The 12,563-nt window shown below is 31.1% G+C and overlaps 1 pseudogene; it reads right to left on the bottom strand.

Moving 5' to 3' along the window:
* Positions 1–1,734: 1,734 nt before the first annotated feature.
* LOC105116732 (probable esterase KAI2) lies at positions 1,735–2,748 on the bottom strand (annotated as a pseudogene).
* Between the last annotated feature and the right edge of the window lie 9,815 nt (positions 2,749–12,563).

The following is a 12,563-nucleotide window of genomic DNA, read 5'->3' on the forward strand; positions in this document are numbered from 1 at the left end:
ATCTCTGCAGAACTTTCGTAGGGGTACAAACACCAAACAAAGGTGGCACAAACTTGTAAAGGGGAAACTTTTCTATTGAATAATGGTGGTTGGAGTCTATGAAATGCTCGAAGATGTTACATTCATTTACCTAAATATAACAACTCAATCAATAAAGATATATGACATGTCACTCAATCTCTTCATTAAAAACAAGTGATATATCATCTGATTAAACCTTAAAAATTAGGGCTTTCAAATTGGGATTTTGGTAAATTTCAAATTAGTCCCTGTTATTTCAATTTAAGCTCAAACATTCATAATTGAGACAAAACTGGGTACTTTTATGCAATTAAGCCCCTGATGAAAATCAATTGAGATCTTTCAAGTCTGGTGCCTTTTATGAAGTAGCCCTTGTTTTTTAATTTGTTCAATTTAGTCCCCAATTAAGTCTTAAACTTTATTTTTCTTTAATATAATCCCTAAAAAAGTTCAGTACAGTCCCCAATATTACAGGTCTTTTGCATAAAGGTTATTAGTCTTGAATTTTTTTAATTTCCCTCCTACTTTTCAAACTTTAAATTTTTTATAATTGAACCCCTGATTTTACTAATTTGGCATTCCAAAGTTTCAATTTTATCCGTAATAGGGGGTTTAGGTTATGACAAATACAATTACTAGATGCCTTGTATCCATTATGCCAAGTCTTTCCTGTAAAGTAAAAGGAAATGAGATGAGGACCAACGAAAGTGACCCATATTACTTATCCTTCCCCTTTTCCTACTCCCACATTCTTTTCTCTTACAAGTGCAAAGTTCAGGGGAGTCTTTTTTTAATTTTAAAAAAAATCCCAATTGAAGTTTGCGTACGTACATGAACGATGCTCCATCACTCTCTAGGATGTGAAAGAAGTTGTTAATGATAGCTGGAATTAGTCAAACTTTGAGAGATCTCTATCCTGGTAACCAATTAGCTACGAGGATGTAGATTCTCAAAATCAAAATGGTCCATGTCTTTTTTTTTTTTTTTTTTTTGTGCATTGAGGATCTTCTCCATTATTGACAACTATAGACGGTTCAGATTGGATCAGATGAAATTGAGAAACAGTGATCAGTTGAAGATAAGTATCAAATAAATCAAATATTATTGCTACTCGAAGAGAGTTCGTAGTAGTTAGCTGTTGGATGACACCTGAATCAAGTGGTCCCTCGATGAATGAACCCACCTCCATTTATAGGGTTGCAAGTTGCCTCCTTGTAATTTACATGATAAACATAAGTTTACTAAGATTTTGTTTCCTTGGTTAGTGATGAACAATGTGGCATTGACCCATTTTCTTTTAGTTTTCTGAATATGACATATTAGAGGTATTAGCTGTGATTAGTTAGCTATGAATCTGTTGAGATACTGCAGATTCATTAAATAAAAGAGGCCAGGAAGTTTCAAATTTAGACTTAATAGGCAACTTTATATATATATATAAATTAAAAAACATTAAATTAATATTTTTTTAATAATTTTATATGGCTATTAATATGGAGTTAAAAATCATAAAAAAAAATATTCTAAAAAAATATTAATTTAACATATTTTAGTAAAAAATACTTATATAATGTCACATGATGCATTATCAAACAAAATAAAACATAAAAAAATAAAAATCACATATTGATTTACGGAAAAGTGTCCTAACTACCATGTGTTGCATGACAAGTGCAAAAACACTAGAAAGAAAAAATTAATTACACATTAATATTAACACATGGTGATGTCATAGCAAATGTGCTTCAGAATTGCTGGGATGACAATGTCCGGGGAGCTCAACTGCGGCAGGTTACCACCCACCGGCATGATCTCAATAATGGATAGCCCAACGAAATTTCGGTGAAGGTATTCACAGGCCGTAAGTGGCACAGCCATGTCCTTGCTGCTTTGCAGAATGTGACAAGGGACCTTGACAAAAGGGAGAACATGTCTCATGTCACCTACGAATATGAGATGGGCTAAACTCAAGGCTATATCAGTTCGCAAGTCAAAACAAGGTTCGACTGAATTCTTGCACCACCACCGAGTCCATGCCACCTACCGCTAGCGGAGCAAACCCTGAGCACCGTAGCTTTGTAACTGGACCACACTCCTTCGAATAGTTGGTCTAGATCTTCGCGCTCAAACCTTTCATAATGGGCCACATCATTCAATAACCTATGGATATACAAATCAGCTAGCTATAGCAAAAGAACAAACCCTAATGGACACCCTTATTTGGTTACAAATTATTTGAACACAAAACTTTTGCTGGAAATTAAGGAACAAAGTAATCTTACAAACATTTCATGTAGTTGAATTTTGTTGTTGAGGTCAAATAAAAAGAAGTTTCATTAAGAACTAAAGAGACGCATAGAGAAGGCCGTAAGTTTTGCCAACATGATGATTTTGGAGAAGAGGTCAGCGCGAGTAACAGAGGCAATGGCCCCAATCATGCCAGAAAAGAGTGAACAACATACATGCATGATTTTACTTGTAGTTCTTCTAATATGGCGAGTAACATATCCCTCAACAGTTGAATATCTTTCAAAATCGATATAATATGGATTAGTGGTACGTACCAGCACCGATATTATCATACAAAACAACACATTAAATATTAACAAGGTGAGGCACCAAGTGCTTCCAAACTGATTGATCCGTGCCTAAGTCATGGCCTAGGACTTTCACTTGTTTTCCTGAACACAAAACCTTCACGTTATGAGTTTCGTCCATTATCCCCATTATTTACTTCCTACGTAGGTTGGTTTTCCTACAAGTTCTGCGCTTGTAGTATTATTTATCTTGCTTCATGATAAATGTTATGGAACACCTTTCAAGAAGCATATGAAGAGGTATGTATGGTAAGACGGGTTTATGTAACTTTGTCCAAGAACCACATGAAGAGGTGGTTCGGCATTTACAGACTATGGTCACAGTGAATTTTGCCAGCTACAAAATGAAAAAAATTTGACTACTTGTCTTGGGAAGTGGCACGTTGTCCGACTTTACCAAGAGAGCAAGTACTTTAACTAACTTGCTAGTCTCTCACCTCCCGGAGATGCATCATAGAGGTTTTATTGCCATATTTGGATCGGAGATGCATCATAGAGGTTTTATTGTCATATTTGGATTTCATGGTAACTGATTAAAAATTAATTTTTAATTAAAAAATAAATATTTAATATTTTGTTTTAAAAAAATATTTTTGTTTAAGCAGTCGCTACATAATATTATAATCACTAAAAATTCTAAATTGTTCAACAAAAATTCTATAATATGAAATTAATTAAATAAAAGAAAAGATACTATCATCCCATAAGTATCCTTCGTAAAACATGTTGTATTGCCGATTTTTCTCTAAAATTGCTAAGAATTATAGTCAAGGCATGAGGGTGTGTTTTGCCAAACACACCCTTAGCAAACACACTTTAGGCCGATTGAACCTAAAGTCCAAAACCGACCCACTCCTTTTTATTTTTGTTTAGGGGTGGAGTCTAGCCCAGCCCGCATGGGCTCGGTAAGACTCAGCTGGCTCAATCCAGTCACTGGCCCAAGCTAGTGACCCAGCTGGGCAACAACACGCGTGGTTCAAACCATGTGTGCACTACATAAAGTAAAGGTAATTAAATTATTTTCGCCCTATTTTCTTTTTTTGCAACAAGAGATACAGAAACAAACGAAAAAAGGAAGGTCTTACCTGGTGATGAAAAAGGCGAAGGTGAAGAAGAAGATGAAAGTGATAGTCTTGTTGATTAGTACTTAAAAGTGCATTTTTATCATGGTTTTATATCATCATTTTGCACTTGAAGTATCAATAACTCCTTAACCAAAACATGTTTTATAATAATATATCTAATAATATAAGATACCTTTAATTTGCAAAGCATGTTTTATAATAATATATCTAATAATATAAGATACCTTTAATTTGTGGTAAATGTCTATTTTTAATGCAGGCCTATTACATAAATGAAAGTATTGATTGATGACTTGAAGAACTTAAATTGCAAGGATAAAGAGATGGCCAAACTTAGAAAAGAGATGTCGGTGCAATCCACACCGGAACACTGTTCGGTAATTGGGTCATATCTGGAGCTACAGATCTCAGATTTAGGTCCAATTTATATGGATGGAAAGGTAAGACATAGGCCTACAACTTTCATATGGAGCCCAAGATCTAAAAAGGCCATTATCAAGTCCAAATTGTAGCAACAACAAAGAAGTCCGAATCTGTCTTCCAGCCCGAGCACTGTTCGGTATTTTGGCCATATCTGGAGTTCTAGAAGTCCAAATGAGCTGAATTTTTTACACAAGAAAGCTGAGACAATTGCCTACAACTTTCATGTTTGCAACTGGCTCCAATTTTGACGTTATCAATGACGTTTTGGGCAGACAAGAGAAGATAAGGATTGTCACCAAGTCAAAAGTTGGCCACCCACTTATCAATTAGTCATCAAATCAATAGTTCCCAATTTTGGCCTATAAAAGGAGGCATTTGCCATGCATTTAGGCATCTTGGTTTCCAGACCAAGATCATTCTCTTCCTTTCTCTCTTTGTATTTTTTGTAATGTTTATGCTTTGCTTTCATTAATATTAAGTTTCCAATTTTGGCCTATAAAAGGAGGCATTTGCCATGCATTTAGGCATCTTGGTTTCCAGATCAAGATCATGCTCTTCCTTTCTCTCTTTGTATTTTTTGTAATGTTTATGCTTTGCTTTCATTAATATTAAGTTTATGCCTTTCATTTCCTTTCCTTTACTTAGTTAACTTTTATGTTCTTATTTTGTTTATCTATTTTGCTTTCTTTATGCCTTTCATTTCTTTTCCTTTACTTAGTTAACTTTTATGTTCTTATTTTGTTTATTTATTTTTCTTTCTTTCATTATGTCTAGCTAAGTTAGTTATGTCAAGGTGAAAAGGTTACACTAATGGTGTAAGAATAAGTATAATGTAAACTTAATATGGACTTTAATGTTTGATACTAACATGTTTTATATTTGTTATCTTGTTCACTCTTTAATACTTTGCTTGTTAAATGATTAATCTTGATTTATGTTGTATAACACTTGGTACAACAAATGCTTGGCACTTTCATAGCCCATAATGTATGGTATAACCGACACCTGAGCTATGAAAGGAACTTGATTTGTTGTTAACATAAGTTATAATCATGAATGCTTGACGAGATTTACAAGTATTAGCATTAATTGAATAAGATGACTAATGTAATCATGTTAACAATATATAATCTGATTGGAACCTCCTTTGTGTGTGGTTTCCAATTCAATAATAAGAGTTTATACTATACTTGTTTGATATACCATTAGTGGAACCTCTAACCTTGACATTTGTTATTATTATTGCTTAATCCTTACATTAATATTTCATCTCTAAGTTCTCATCATCATCATCTTCTTCTTCTTCTCTTTCTTTATTATTATTATTATTATTATTATTATTATTATTATTATTACTACTACTACTACTACTACTACTACTACTACTACTACTACTACTACTACTAGTATTATTATTATTATTATTATTATTATTATTATTATTATTATTATTATTATTATTACTATTGTTGTTGTTGTTATTGTTGTTTTATTATTGTTATTTATAATTTGTACAAATAACCTCCCTGTGGTTCGACCCCGGTCTTGCCGGGTTATTTATTACTTCGACACTCCTGCACTTGGGAGAAGACATCAACCTTTTAGTCGTGTCACTTGTCCAAAGACTTTCCCTTGCTTTTTTTTTTTTTTTTTCTTATGGGATCTCTTTTTCTATGGGTTTGTTGTTCCCTTGTTTTCTGCTCCTTTTTTTCTCAGTATTTCCTCCTTTTTTTCTAATGACCCACTGGCCTTTTATAGGGGCAAAACCAACTGCGGGGACTTGGATGTGGGATTCAATCTTTATCTCCCCCAGTGTTTATCTTCATGTGGGGATACTCTTGAAACCTCATGTTTTGGATAGATTAGGACATTAACAGTCCTTCCATTGTTGGGTTGTTGTTGGTGATTTCCTCCAAGTTGTTGGTACATCATGGCGACGATGGACACAGGGGTAAACTGATGAGCTGGCGATGGAAGTCGTGGGTGTTGCCACGTGTTTGGTGACTGGTGTTTTATTTTTACAGGGAGCTTTCCTTTATTTTTTTAAAGGAAGAAAACAGTGAACTGCAACGAAAAACGGTGTCGTTTTAGACTAAAAATGACCATTTCTCAATTTGGTCCTTCAAGTTTCCATATTTTTTAATCGGGCCCCTAGACTGAATTTTGATGCCTTTTACAAAAAGGTCCCTAGACCTTAATCACTTGTAATTTTATCCTTAATTAATTCAAAAATTTAATATTTATTCAATTATACCCTTATTTTCATTAATTAAACTAATTATAAGCTTAATTAAGTCCTCAAACTTATCCATTCTTCAATCACACTCCCAATATCATTAATTGAACCTAATCAAAGTTTAAATGAACTCCATACCAACTAATTCTTTCAATTTCTTTAAAAATTAACTTCCAAAATCATAAATCAAGCATGATTAAACCTATCACAGCTTCCCATTTGTGTTGTCTTAATCAAATTTTAATTTTTCATTCATTTCTTCTTTTTTTTTTTTGAATTTTATGTTGTTCAAAATTGGGTTATGATAGAAGGTTCAAATTATCATTTTTATACATGAGATATATAAATAACTTGATCTCAATTTTTACTCCATCCAACAAAGTTAATTTGTAAACCAAACTTGAATCATATTTAGTCTCAACAAATATATATAACACAACCAAAAGATTGATATCTTCTCCTAAGTGCAGGAGTGTTGAAGTAATAAATAACCCAGCAAGACCGGGGTTGAACCACATGGAGATTAATTGTATAAATTATAAATAATAACAATACAATAACAACAACAACGATAATAGTTATAGTAGTAGTAGTAGTTGTTGTTGTAGTAGTAATACTAGAAGAAGAAGAGGAGGAAGTTGATAAGAACTTTGAGATGAAAGATAAACATAGGGATTAAGTAATGATAACATAAGGTTAGAGGATCCACTAATAGTATTTCAAACAAGTATAGTATAAACTCTTTTTATTCAAATGGAAACCACACACAAAGGAGGTTTCAATTAGATTATAAATTGTTAACATGATTATCTTAGTCGAATAATATTAATACTTGTATGTGTTGTCAAGTATTCATGATTATAACTTATGTTAACAACAAATCAAGTTCCTTTCATAGCACAGGTGTCGGTTATACCATACAGTATGGGCTATGAAAGTGTCAAGCATTTGTTGTACCAAGTGTTATACAATATAAATCTAGATTAGTCATTTAACAAGAAAAGTATTAAAGAGTGAACAAGATAATAAATACAAAACATGTTAGTATCAAACATTAAAGTCCATGTTAAGTTTACTTACACCATTAGTGTAACCTTTATACCTTGACATAATAAACTTAGCTAAATATAATGAAGAACAGAAATATAAATAAACAACATAAGAACATAAACAAGATAAAAGTTAACTAAGTAAAAGAAACGAATTGAAAGGCATAAATAAGATATTAATGAAAACAAAACTTAAGCGTTACAAAAATACAAAGAGAGAAAGCAAGAGTATGATCTTGATCTGGAAAATAAGATGCTTAAATGCATGGAAAATGCCTCTTTTTATAGGCCAACATTGAAAACTATTAATTTGATGACTAATTGTTGAGTGGGTGACCAACTCTTGACTTGGTGACAATTCTTATCTTCTTGTCTACCAAAAACATTATTGATAACATCAGAATTTGAACAATTTTCCACATCAAAGTTGTAGAAAATTGTCTCAGCTTTCCAGAAAAAAAATTAAGGTTATTTGGACTTCTAGAACTCAAGATATGGGCTGAATACTGAACAGTGTTTGGGTTGCAGGACAAATTCAGACTTCTTCGTTGTTACTATAATTTGGACTTGAAAATGACCTTTTTAAAACTAGACCTCCACATGAAAGTTATAGGCTTATGTCTCACCTTTTCATCCATATAAAGTAGACCTAAATTTGAGATCTATAGCTTCAAATATGATCCAATTACCAAATAATATTTCAGTTTGGACTGCACCAGTATCTCTTTTCTAAGTTTGACCATCTCTTTGTCCTTATAATTTCAGTACTTAAACTCATCAATTAATACTGAACAGTGTTTGGGTTGCAGGATAGATTCAGACTTCTTCGTTGTCACTACAATTTGGACTTGAAAACAGCCTTTTTAAAACCAGACCTCCACATGAAAGTTATAGGCTTATGTCTCACCTTTCCATCCATATAAAGTAGACCTAAATTCGAGATCTAGAGCTTCAAATATGATCCAATTACCGAATAATATTTCAGTTTGGACTGCACCAACATCTCTTTTCTAAGTTTGACCATCTCTTTGTCCTTATAATTTCAATACTTAAACTCATCAATTAATCCTGTCATTTATGTGATAGACCTGCATTTAAGATGAATATTTACCACAAATTAAAGGTATCTTATATTATTAGATATGTTATTATAAAACATGCTTTAGTTAAGGAGTTATTGATACTTCAAGTGCAAAATGATGATATAAAACCAAAAATATATTTTTAAGTACTAATTTGCGAGCTTGGGGTGGTGCTTGGTCTTTTTGCGGTTGATAAAAATGCACTTTTAAGTACTAATCAATAGACTAAAACAAACCACATGAAACATCTCCAACACTAATATTACTAGTTCAGTAATCATAAATTACATTAAATGTATTAATTCAACGAGGGATGGACTACTAGACACAACTATTAACATTAATTGTTTCATTTGGTGTGGTGTCTAGTCCACCTAGTCTGCCATTAAACCTTAGTCTACATGGTAAGGGACATTTTGGTCAGCTAGTTTAGAATTGAATAAGGTGAGAGAAACAAAAGTTGCCATAAATCTTAACTAGTTTTTAAATATTTTAGATAGGAGATTGATTATATTAAAAATAAAATAAAAATCATTTTAAAATATTATATATGACATAAGTTGTTCTGTGTTATTTTTAATTATAAAAATGTTTTTATTATACTTACAACTAAAACTTTATCTAAACTAATATATATCTTATCTAAAATATTTTATTCTTATTTTATTTTTATATATTGTGTGTGTATGTGTGTGTGTGAATTTATTGTTGAATGTAATTGAGCACTAAGACTTATGACAATGCTTTGGAACCAAACTTGATAACAAGGTATAATTTTTACTTTTAAAATATGAGTATTGAATAAAAAAAAGATGGTAAACAATAAATTGAGTTTTAGCCTATCTTTTTTTATTATGTTAAAAAATGAGTCAATTATAATCACATCACAAAAACAAAAAAAAAAATACTTCAATTATAAACATTTCTTAAATAAGATTTTTCAATTGTATAATTGTATTAAAACACCAAAAATTATGGTGGCATGTATCTTACATGTGGTGAGAGCAAGGAAAACAAAAGTAATAGTGGTCGTGGCATGCATATATAGGTGGGCAAATCAAGTTATGAATGGTGTATTACACTTTTTAAAGGCTGTGAGAGCACTTGACCTACTGTATTAGAAATGCCTCTTTTTTTTTTCTCCCTCTCCCTATATTAACAATGTAAATCAATAATGCTTATGGTAGGAAATTAAGGCTTTAAACATTTTATCCTTTCTCGCTTAACAAGTTTACGATTATTCATTAGAACTTGACCTACATTTCAAAAATATCAAAAGTTTATTTTGTTTCTTTTTAATATATAAGATTATGAACTTATATATTAGATGTGTTTTTAATATTAAATAAAAGATAATTTCTTTTATTTTTATATTTTGACTTTAGAACATCTAAGTTTGACACCTAAAACTATGGTTTACTCTACTAGTATGAACCGACTTTAACTATTAGCCAAACCAATGATTAGAAGAAACAACATAGTATAGATCGACTTTAACCATTAGTAGATCACTAGCTAGAAAATAAAACATTATCTTAGTTTATATCAGATAAATAAACAATGTAGATTCCTTATGCAAGGTAAATCAAGGGTGTTAATACCTTTATTTATGCAACCATTCTTCTTATCCACATTCTGAGACTAGTTAGGGTTCTTAGTGACCAAAATACTAGGTTAAAATTCCAATGTTTCTTTGTTTTATTGATAAATGACAAGAATTCCTTGTCATTTCCACCCACAACACCACTAAGATCCCAGTTTGGAAGGATGTTCGCCATAATACCGCACACGTGTGGTAAAATAATGGCTCCACTAAGGAATCTTGTACACTTTCTTTTTATGATTTAAATTTTTACTGCTTTTGTCTATCATTTTTATTATCAACATGCATTATTTTTTTATATATTACACATGTATTTGTATATTGGTTATGGATTAATGTCTTAAGCATCACCTGTTTTAAAATTTTAAAAGTACGCACAAGCTTTTAGGTTATTTGGGGGATTAATGATTTGTCTTATGACTATTGATTAGGCTTTAGATGCATGAAACACTCAACTTATATCTAAGTATCTACTTTGTAATGATAGCCATACATGCCTTAACCATTCCTCGTAATGCCTTTATATTGTTTTTACAAGGATTGTCACTGGGTATATTTGAGATCTTTTTAAAATCAGTTAGAAAATCTACCCATGATCACTTAATGAATAGAATATGTGCTTAGGTTATATGTGATATGACACAACTAAAAGATTGATGTTTTCTCCCAAGTGCAGGAGTGTCGAAGTAATAAATAATCCGGTAAGACCAAGGTCGAACCACAGAGAGGTTAATTGTACAAATTATAAACAACAACAGTAACAACAATAATATTAGTAGCAATAATAATAATAATAATAATAATAATAGTAGTAGTAGTAGTAGTAGTAGTAATAATAAAGAAGAAGAAGAAGAAGAAGAAGAAGATGAGAAATTTGAGATGGAATATTAACGTAAGGATTAAACGATGATAACAATAAATGTCAAGGTTAGAGGATCCACTGATATGTCAAACAAGTATAATATAAACTCTTATTATTCAATTGGAAACCACACACAAAAGAGGTTCCAATTAGATTATAGTTGTTAACATGATTACATTAGTCATCTTATTCAATTAATACTAATACTTGTAAATCTTGTCAAGCATTCATGATTATAACTTATGTTAACAACAAATCAAGCTCCTTTCATAGTTCAAGTGTCAGTTATACCATACAGTATGGGTTATGAAAGTGCCAAGCATTTGTTGTACCAAGTGTTATACAACACAAATCAAGATTAGTTATTTAACAAGCAAAGTATTAAAGAGTGAACAAGATAACAAATACAAAATATCTTAGTATCAAACAGTAAAGTCGATATTAAGTTTACACTATACATATTCTTACACCATAATGTAACCTTTTCACCTTGATATAATAAACTTAACTAAACATAATGAAAAAAAGAAAAATAAATAAACAAAATAAGAACATAAATAAGATAAAAGCTAACATTTACCACAAATTAAAGGTATCTTATATTATTAGATATATTATTATAAAACATGTTTTAGTTAAGGAGTTATTAATACTTAAAGTACAAAATGATGACATAAAATCTAGATAAAAAATGCACTTTTAAGTACCAATCACAGCCCCCAACCAGCTTATTACTAGTCTCTAATAATCAAAGTGTTAAAATAGAAAAACAATTTGGAAATTCCACAAAGCAAGGTATTCATCATTCAACTTCCATTAATCTATCCAGATAAACAAACTCTCATTAAATTTATATATCTGCTCAATACCTCTTAACAAGATATTAATATATCTTTTTTTTGTGCTCAATATATCAACATATAATTATAGGGCTTTTCTTGGAAGAATTTTTTTTTTGTTCTAATGTTTAAGTTTAACTTACTTGGGTTGGGATTATTGTTTTTTTTTTTAAATATATATACATATAACTTAAAACACCATGCATCTTTAACCCATGTAATGAGATTTCAACTAATGACTTCCAAACCAGTTGGTCTTAGGGTATTAAGTGTTGAGACACCCCTATGAGCTTAGTAACTCGGGTCTCAGATACTGATACGTAGATAGTGCAATGTTTGATTCCCTTAAGCTTTTCTCCTCAACCCATGTAATAAGCATTGGACTAATAGCTCCCAAGTCAGTTGACTTTAGGGTATTAGGTGGTAAAATACCCTTTCGGGCTTAATTGCTTAGGTTAGGGAGGCTACGAAACCAAACTTATCTATATTTTTATTATCATCATTTCATTTTTTTTTGTTTTTTTTTTTTAAATTATATACTATCACTTTCCCTTAGTTGTTACCTTTAACAAAAGAACATAAATAATATAACAATCCAATATGCAACCCACAATCATATGTTAAAGTGTGTGTGTGTAAATTAAGGTTTAAAAATACATGTTAAATGAGTATATGAGCAGAATTGGTTTGGGAGTCACACTAGCCGAAAGTTCGTTACATGGGTAAAAGATGCATTGTGTTTTAAGTTATATATATATATATATAT

This window comes from Populus euphratica, unplaced genomic scaffold (assembly GCF_000495115.2).
Source record: "Populus euphratica unplaced genomic scaffold, PopEup_1.0 scaffold1030.1, whole genome shotgun sequence".
In the NCBI taxonomy this organism is placed as follows: domain Eukaryota; kingdom Viridiplantae; phylum Streptophyta; class Magnoliopsida; order Malpighiales; family Salicaceae; genus Populus; species Populus euphratica.